The following is a 7,328-nucleotide window of genomic DNA, read 5'->3' as shown; positions in this document are numbered from 1 at the left end:
GTTTACAAACCAGCTGTGACCCCCACTCCCTCCCTGCAAAAGAGTGGCTTGAAAATGAAGGCAAAAAATAGTAGTGAGACTTCTCCCTAAACAGGAGAGTTACTGGCTGAAGGAGTTCTTTTATAAGCCCAAGGGCTAGAACTAGTTTCTCCTCATTCACCAAAAGAAACAATTTTCTGATTTCTTTTACATTCTCACCCTAAATAACTCACTGTTTTTTTCTTAAATAACTCATTCTGTGCTAATGTTTCCACATCCTGAAAAGGATAGATCCCTTGTATTTTATTTTGTTTGTTCTCTGCTTTCTTCAAAAATGGTTCAAGCTGAGGTCCCTCATGCTCTCCAGCCCAAAGAAAAGGAGACCGTGTCCATCCAAATGGGCAGAGGCTCGACAGGAATCAGCTTGAAGAAAAAAGTTCCGCCCACTAACACTGTCTTTTCGTTAAGAGTTCACAGTTCCACCGGAACATTCTTTCATTTACCTAAGAAATCCACAGATATCTGCCCGAGGACTTATGAGGGGTAAGTGTCCTCAAACTTGAATCCACACCTTGCCCTCTATGAGCTTCTAGTTAGATTGGAGAGATGGTGTGTGCACAAATATCATGTTACATGTGTGAACGGCAGAGTCAGGAGAGAGAAAGCCCTCTTTAGGCTGTGCTAATCAGGAAAGGCTTCTTGGAAGGGGAGGATGGAGCTCCAGTTGGGGCTTTGGCTGGAAGGGAATTTCACGGGCACAGTTAGGGGCAGAGCAGTCCAGGGAGGGGCTTGCATGGACTGGATACGGTTTGCCAAGAATATTGGAAACCACTTTCTATGCAGCTGACTCGTTTAATTTTTACCAGGCCCCAACAAGGAATGATTATTCTCTCCAAATCATAATAATAATTAACCTCTATTAAACATGTACTATGTGTCAGGCACTGTCCTAAATGCTTTACATGGATTAAGTCTTTTTTTAAAATAATTTTTTAAATGTTTTATTTATTTTTGAGGGAGAGAGAGAGAAAGAGCGAGCGAGCAAGCAGGGTAGGGGCAGAGAGAGAAGGAGGCGCAGAATCCGAAGCAGGCTCCAGGCTCTGAGCTGTCAGCACAGAGCCTGATGCGGGGCTCGAAGCCACAAACCGTGAGATCATGACCTGAGCCCAAGTCAGACACTCCATCGACTGACCCACCCAGGCGCCCCTGGATTAAGTCTTTGTAATTGTCAAAGCAACTCTTTGAAGAAGGTTCTATTATTATTGTTATAATTCCCATTGTACGGATGAGGAAACTGAGGCACAGAGAAGCATGTAACTTTCTCAAGTTTACCCAGCAAGTCAGGGGCAGAGCTGGGATTAGAACCCAGAAATGTTGATGCACGATAGTTCTTCACTTTCCATTCTGTTCTCCTGCCTCCCACGGGAAAAGCTGCAGAAGCCGGAAGGGCCAGTGAACATGTCTACAAACTCAGTGTTGACATTCCTTCGGAATGTGTTTGCAAATGTCACACAAATTGGGCCTTTTTTTTTTTTTATGTTTATTTATTTTTGAGAGAGAGACGGAGTGCAGGCTAGGGAGGGGCAGAGAGACAGGGAAACACAGAATCCAAAGCAGGCTCCAGGCTCTGAGCTGTCAGCACAGAGTCCGATGCGGGGCTTGAACCCACAAACCGTGAGATCATGACCTGAGCTGAAGTTGGACGCTTAACCGACTGACTCACCCAGGAGTCCCAACTGGTACATTCTTAATAATGATCAAGCTAGAAATGTTTAAAGTTTATGTTTGATAACAGGTATGTTATGACAGAGGTGAAAAGGTCATTTTTAACTCATGCCCTCTCATTCCTGCTGACTTTCAGAGCCGTGGAGAGGGATGGGGGGCTCCGGAGGAGGTAGAAAGGGTTTCATGTGGGGGAGGTGTTAGATCAGCACCTCCCTAGCAATGGCCCACAGAATTGTCTTTCCCCAGAGAACAAACCTCTTTCAGGCGAGGAGGGTAGGAGTGAATTATTTAAGGAAGTCACTTTGTTGAATTTGGTGATGCAGGAGGAGTGGAACTAGATATTCAGCTGTGTCCGGGCTTGTCTTCTCCAGGATGGAACTTGTGAGGTCTGAGGCCATTTGGGTGCGCGATCCCAGGCAGCGGGCCTAAGGAGAGGGGCCAGGCTCCGGTAATGAGAAACTGCCACTCTGCTGCTTTGCAGTCATGTAGGAATGACCTTGATAGATCATTTGGTCTAAGAGTCACTCGAGCAGTGAAGAATTCGAATAGCACCCTTAAAGGGGAAGCGTAATTTTGTCTTAAAATCCCTGTGCAGTTCTCTGCAGTTTTCAAAGTCGTTTCCCCTGTGTTCTGTCACTGGATCCCAGAGATTCGGCAGGGAGAGCAGGGCATTTTACAGGCAAGGAAATGAGGCTGAACGAGTTTAAGGCAATGGGCTGACAACACACGTGTAGGGATTAGGCTTGGTGCTCTGCCTGCGGGGACCCGCTCTTTCAGGGACGCTGCGCTGCATTTATAGAGCCCCCTTCTGGCATCTGACAAGCAGGGCCTGGGTGCTCGAGAAGGGGGCAAGTGGGCAGTTTAAACTTGATATGGTCTGAGGCTCTAGAGGAGACAGATGATGAGCCTCCCCCAGGTGGAGCTGGAGAGAGCATAGAACAAGTGAAGAAAGAATTCAGAACCGAGAGCTACAGGCTTCATTTTGAAAGTAGGAAATATCAGGTTCAAATCCCGGAAATAAAACGCCCAAGACAGAATCTTTGAAGAGAAGATCTTAACCACCTCTGCAGGAAGGAACCTAAGTGGGGAACAGCAAACCTTTAACAGGCACCCGCTCTGCCCCTCGCACCTGTAACACTGGTCTTTATAGGACTGGTGGTACCTGTGGGGGTGGGTAGAGGGACAAGCTAAGTGATAACACAGGGTGAACTGGAGGAGTGAGCGTGTTCTGGGAGCCCGGAGGAAGGGCCCCAAATACTCAGGGGGCCAACTCTGTGCCAGAACTTTCTAGATGCCTTCATGTGTGATGCCTCAGAGTAGACTCACATCATGTGATGTAGGCATCGTCATCCAATTTTCAGAAGAGAAAATGAGGCTCCATGAGGTTGAGAAACTTGCTCAGGGTGACATGGTAATAGGAGGTAGAAGGATTGGAGGGCACATTTGGTTTTTTAAATTAAAAAAAATTTTTTTTAACGTTTATTTATTTTTGAGACAGAGAGAGACAGAGCATGAATGGGGGGAGGGGGGTCAGAGAGAGAGGGAGACACAGAATCTGAAACAGGCTCCAGGCTCTGAGCAGTCAGCACAGAGCCCGACACGGGGCTCGAACTCACATACCGCGAGATCGTGACCTGAGCCGAAGTCGGACGCTTAACCGACTGAGCCACCCAGGGGCCTCTGGTTTTTTAAAATTTTTAAGAATGTTATTTATTTATTATTTTTAGAAAGAGCGAGTGGGAGAGAGGGGCAGAGGGAGAGAGAGACTCTTAAGCAGGCTCCACACTCAGCGTGGAGCCCAACACGGGGCTTGATCCCACGACCCTGGGATCGTGACCTGAGCTGAAATCAAGCACTGGGCACCCAAAGGACTGGGGCACCCAATGGACTGAGCCACCTGGGTGGAACGCACATTTGATCGACTCCAAAGCTGATGCTGTTCATTCTGAGTGACCAAAGTGCCCAAAGTGTCACTTTTTCTACTCCACTCCTCAATACCATAGCCTGTTTTCTCCCTTGGATGGGGAGAGCAGACAGGCGAGACAGGAGCGGGTCGGGGGTGAAGGGTGAGCGGACACCGTGCAGAACGAGGTCACCTTAGCATTCTGACGACGAGTAAACTTTGCTGACCCCTGACCCCAAATCTCTGAGGGGCAAGTAAAGGGTCCCAGGAAAGAAAGTTTACTGGCCGGTGTGCGCTGAGTTGTGGTATTTATTGCCCAATCTGATGTTTTACGTGCATTTCCTGTGACCTCAGGCTTAAGAAGAAACAGAGACTTTAAGGCACGGATTCCAAAGGGCATTAGGTCTGTCCTCCTGCCCCTGTTTAACCTCTTAAAAACTCCTTTAAGGGGGTCTGTTGGCCTGAGTATATGAAGAAAAAAAAAAGTGCTCCTTGCTCCAGGAAACCTCACGGACAAGACGTGACCTGTTGTGGCCCAGTTGTCTTCCGGCAAGCAGGCCTGCGTTGGACAAGCTGAACGTTTTCGTGGCTCAGCCTTGCCGCCAGCATCTTGGGGCCCATGGCTGGGGTGGGGCTGTGCAGAGCAACCTGCTAACAGACAACTGGCCACCTGGGCAGGGGCGCTTGGGGGGTTAACTCCCAAACAGCTTCCCACCCGTGGATAATTATTTCATCGGAAATGAAACCTCTGGTGTTCCCTGGCCTCATTTTGATAGCTGCCATCCTTCCTTTCCCTCTTTGGAGTCCTACAGTAATGTCATTAAAGTCCCCAGAAAATGTCAGCCGAAACCAAGGTTTCTGTCGGTTATAACCTATGAAAAATGTATTGGATTTAATATGTTTGGTTTGGGAAATCAGTTTTTGTCCACTGTAACCAATTGTCCATAATAACCATGTCTGTTGTAAGTGGTGTGCAGTGTAATAACCCTCATATAAAGGGTAAAATGAAAGACAAACCATTTCAGACGGTAGCTGGAGCCGTATCAATATAGATCACTGGCTACGTATATCAAATGATTGATGGCCATTTTTAAGGCTTTTTCAATTCAATGCCGCGCCGTCTAACGGCAGTAAAGCGCACAGTGTTTGCTGATACCCTTCCTGATAAACCGTCTGGTTGCAAGTGAGAACAGCTTAAGGAATGAAAAGGCACCAGGAGCCATTTCTTTCAAATGATCCATTCCATTCCCAGCGTCCTGGTGGGAACACGGCCCGGCCCTCGTTACAGGAGAGGGGAACGCGCTGACGGCTGGCAGCAGACAGGGTGTGCCCCCTGGCCGGGGGGCGGGGGGCCGTCTCAGCACAGCTGCTGGCCCCACAGGGCTTCACCACCCCTGCTTAGCGGACTTTGAGGGAGGGACAGTTCTGGTGGCCCTCTCATAATAACAGCAAACACTTTGACTTGTTCATTCATTTAATCCTCAGACGAACCCTGCGAGGTCTGTATTCCTAGCAGTTCCATTTTTCCATTTGGGGAAACAGGCACACGGAGGCTAAGCACCTTGCACGAGATCACAGTGAGTGAGTGACCAAGCTAGGGAGTGCACCAGGTACTCTGGCTCCAGAGTCTGAGCATTTGGCTACCAGGTTATTCTACCTCGCAGGTCACGGAAGTGCGTGCGAGCTCATTTACAGGTGGGATCTCAAATCACAGAAGCAGAGGGTAGAATGGAGAGCTAACAATACTGTGTTGTACACTTAAGATTTGCTAAGAGGGGAGATGTTCCATTAGGCGCTCTTGCCACATGCATGTACAAAGTGATAATAATAATGATGATAATGAAAGGGAGTGGGAGGAAACTTTGGGAGGTAATGGGTATGTCTACGGCCTTGTTGGTGGTGACGCTTTCACAGGTGTAATCTCATCCTCAAACTCATCGAATCGTATACATTAAATATGTACAGCTCTTTACGTGTCAATAAAGTGGTCTTTTTTTCTTCAAGTGCGTGGATATTTCGCTGTGATTTCCGCTGTTTCTTGCTGACATCCTCACCCACAAGCACCCGCTAACAGCCTTGGCTTGGTGAGAATGCCTTCGTCTTTATTCTAAGCCCTGACTCATCACCATGATGCTAACTGACAACCTCACTCTTCCCCCAGGAACATGTACCACAATGTAACCAATGAGACCAGGCTGGCTCTCCTCACACACCTCTACCTCTCCCGCACAGTGCATCCACCCGCTTACTTTAAACATGTATTTACATAAGTATTTGTGAATATAAGTTTCTCAGAATAGACTATAAACTAGAGGCGGAAGTCATTTGTCCTACTCGTTGCTATCCGCCCTGTCCCCACCACCCCCTCCGGCCGTGACCGCCCAACAGTGAGCCTGGAACACAGTAGGGTTTAAGAATTGTTAAAGAATAAGTAAAATGAATGAAATTCTTCAGTACTGACAGGAAAGAAGCTATTTTATCTGTCCTTCCTGGCCTTTATCCAGGATGAGAAAAGTGATAAATCCTTTTCAAAAGGATTACTTTCCTTAAAATATCCATGTCACTATTAAGGAAATGAAATTTCACAAGGGTCAGCATCCTCCAATATGACACCAGTGCAACTTTCACATCGCACTTGATTCCAGACACACTTACACATGCATGTACACACACATGCACACGCATACCACACCCCCAGCGTGCATCCCATTAAACCCACCAGGCCCACACTGCTGTTCTTGCGTCCTCTGAGAGGCTTCCTTCCTCCCGGGGAGCATGCATCAAAGGGGTGAGCTCACTGTCTTGCCGGAACCCTCCTGATGTTCACTTGCTCTGGGAACACATGCAGATACTCACAGTTTAGCACACGGGCCCTGCCTTTTCAGCTGTCTTTTAATCTTTGGTAAATTGAACGAGCGTGGAGAACTTGCAGGTGACAACCAGCTTGGCTGAGACGCAGGGATGAAAACCATGTCAGTGGAGTCCCTAAAAGTCCTCCAATGTGCTTGAAGCATATAAAGAAAACCCTTGATCCCGGCTATCAAAGGGTGCAGAAAGATCAAGAAGAATTAAAACTGATGGTGTGCCAGAAACCACCTGCAACAGAAGGTCATTACTTCCCCTCGTTAAAACAGCCTCAGTTCTGGGGCCTGATCTGAAGCTTAATTGAAATGTTTCAAACAGTGGATTATAACGAAGATGAGACGTCCCCTGTCCATTTCATGACCTTTGCTAAGAAAGGCAGATTGGTAATAAGGTAAAAAAAAAAAAAAAGTCTAAGCGATCGCCTGAAGACAGCAGAGCCTCTTAATGATATAAGTCTGGGACACCTTTCTTGGCCAGGAGGGGCTCTCCAGGCTGCAGCAGGGATAGGAAGGATCAGTATGAAGGTAAGAGGACCTGGGCCTCAGGATCCCAGCCGTTTCCCTGGAGCCTGCTTCTCCATCACCATTTCTGGCACCTTTCCTTTTCTAAACAGGAGTGGAGGGACACCAGATGCAATGCTACCTCTGGGATAGTAGTTGTCTGTTGTTCCACACGTTACTCTTGTGGTGCAAGGGGCCCATTGCCCTCCCGGGCTTCTTTTGCAATCTTTCTATCTGGCTTGTGTAATCACACATGACCCCCTTGATAGATGGAGCAAGGCCCTCCAAGTCTGCAGTGGACCGGACTGTGCCAGGAGGGGACACTGGCAGGAGATAGCTCAACGCTGATGTTATCA

This window comes from Prionailurus viverrinus, chromosome C1, assembly GCF_022837055.1.
Source record: "Prionailurus viverrinus isolate Anna chromosome C1, UM_Priviv_1.0, whole genome shotgun sequence".
Classification (NCBI taxonomy): Eukaryota; Metazoa; Chordata; class Mammalia; order Carnivora; family Felidae; genus Prionailurus; species Prionailurus viverrinus.
The sequence above is the reverse complement of the archived record's forward strand: the minus strand, read 5'-3'. Positions refer to the sequence as shown.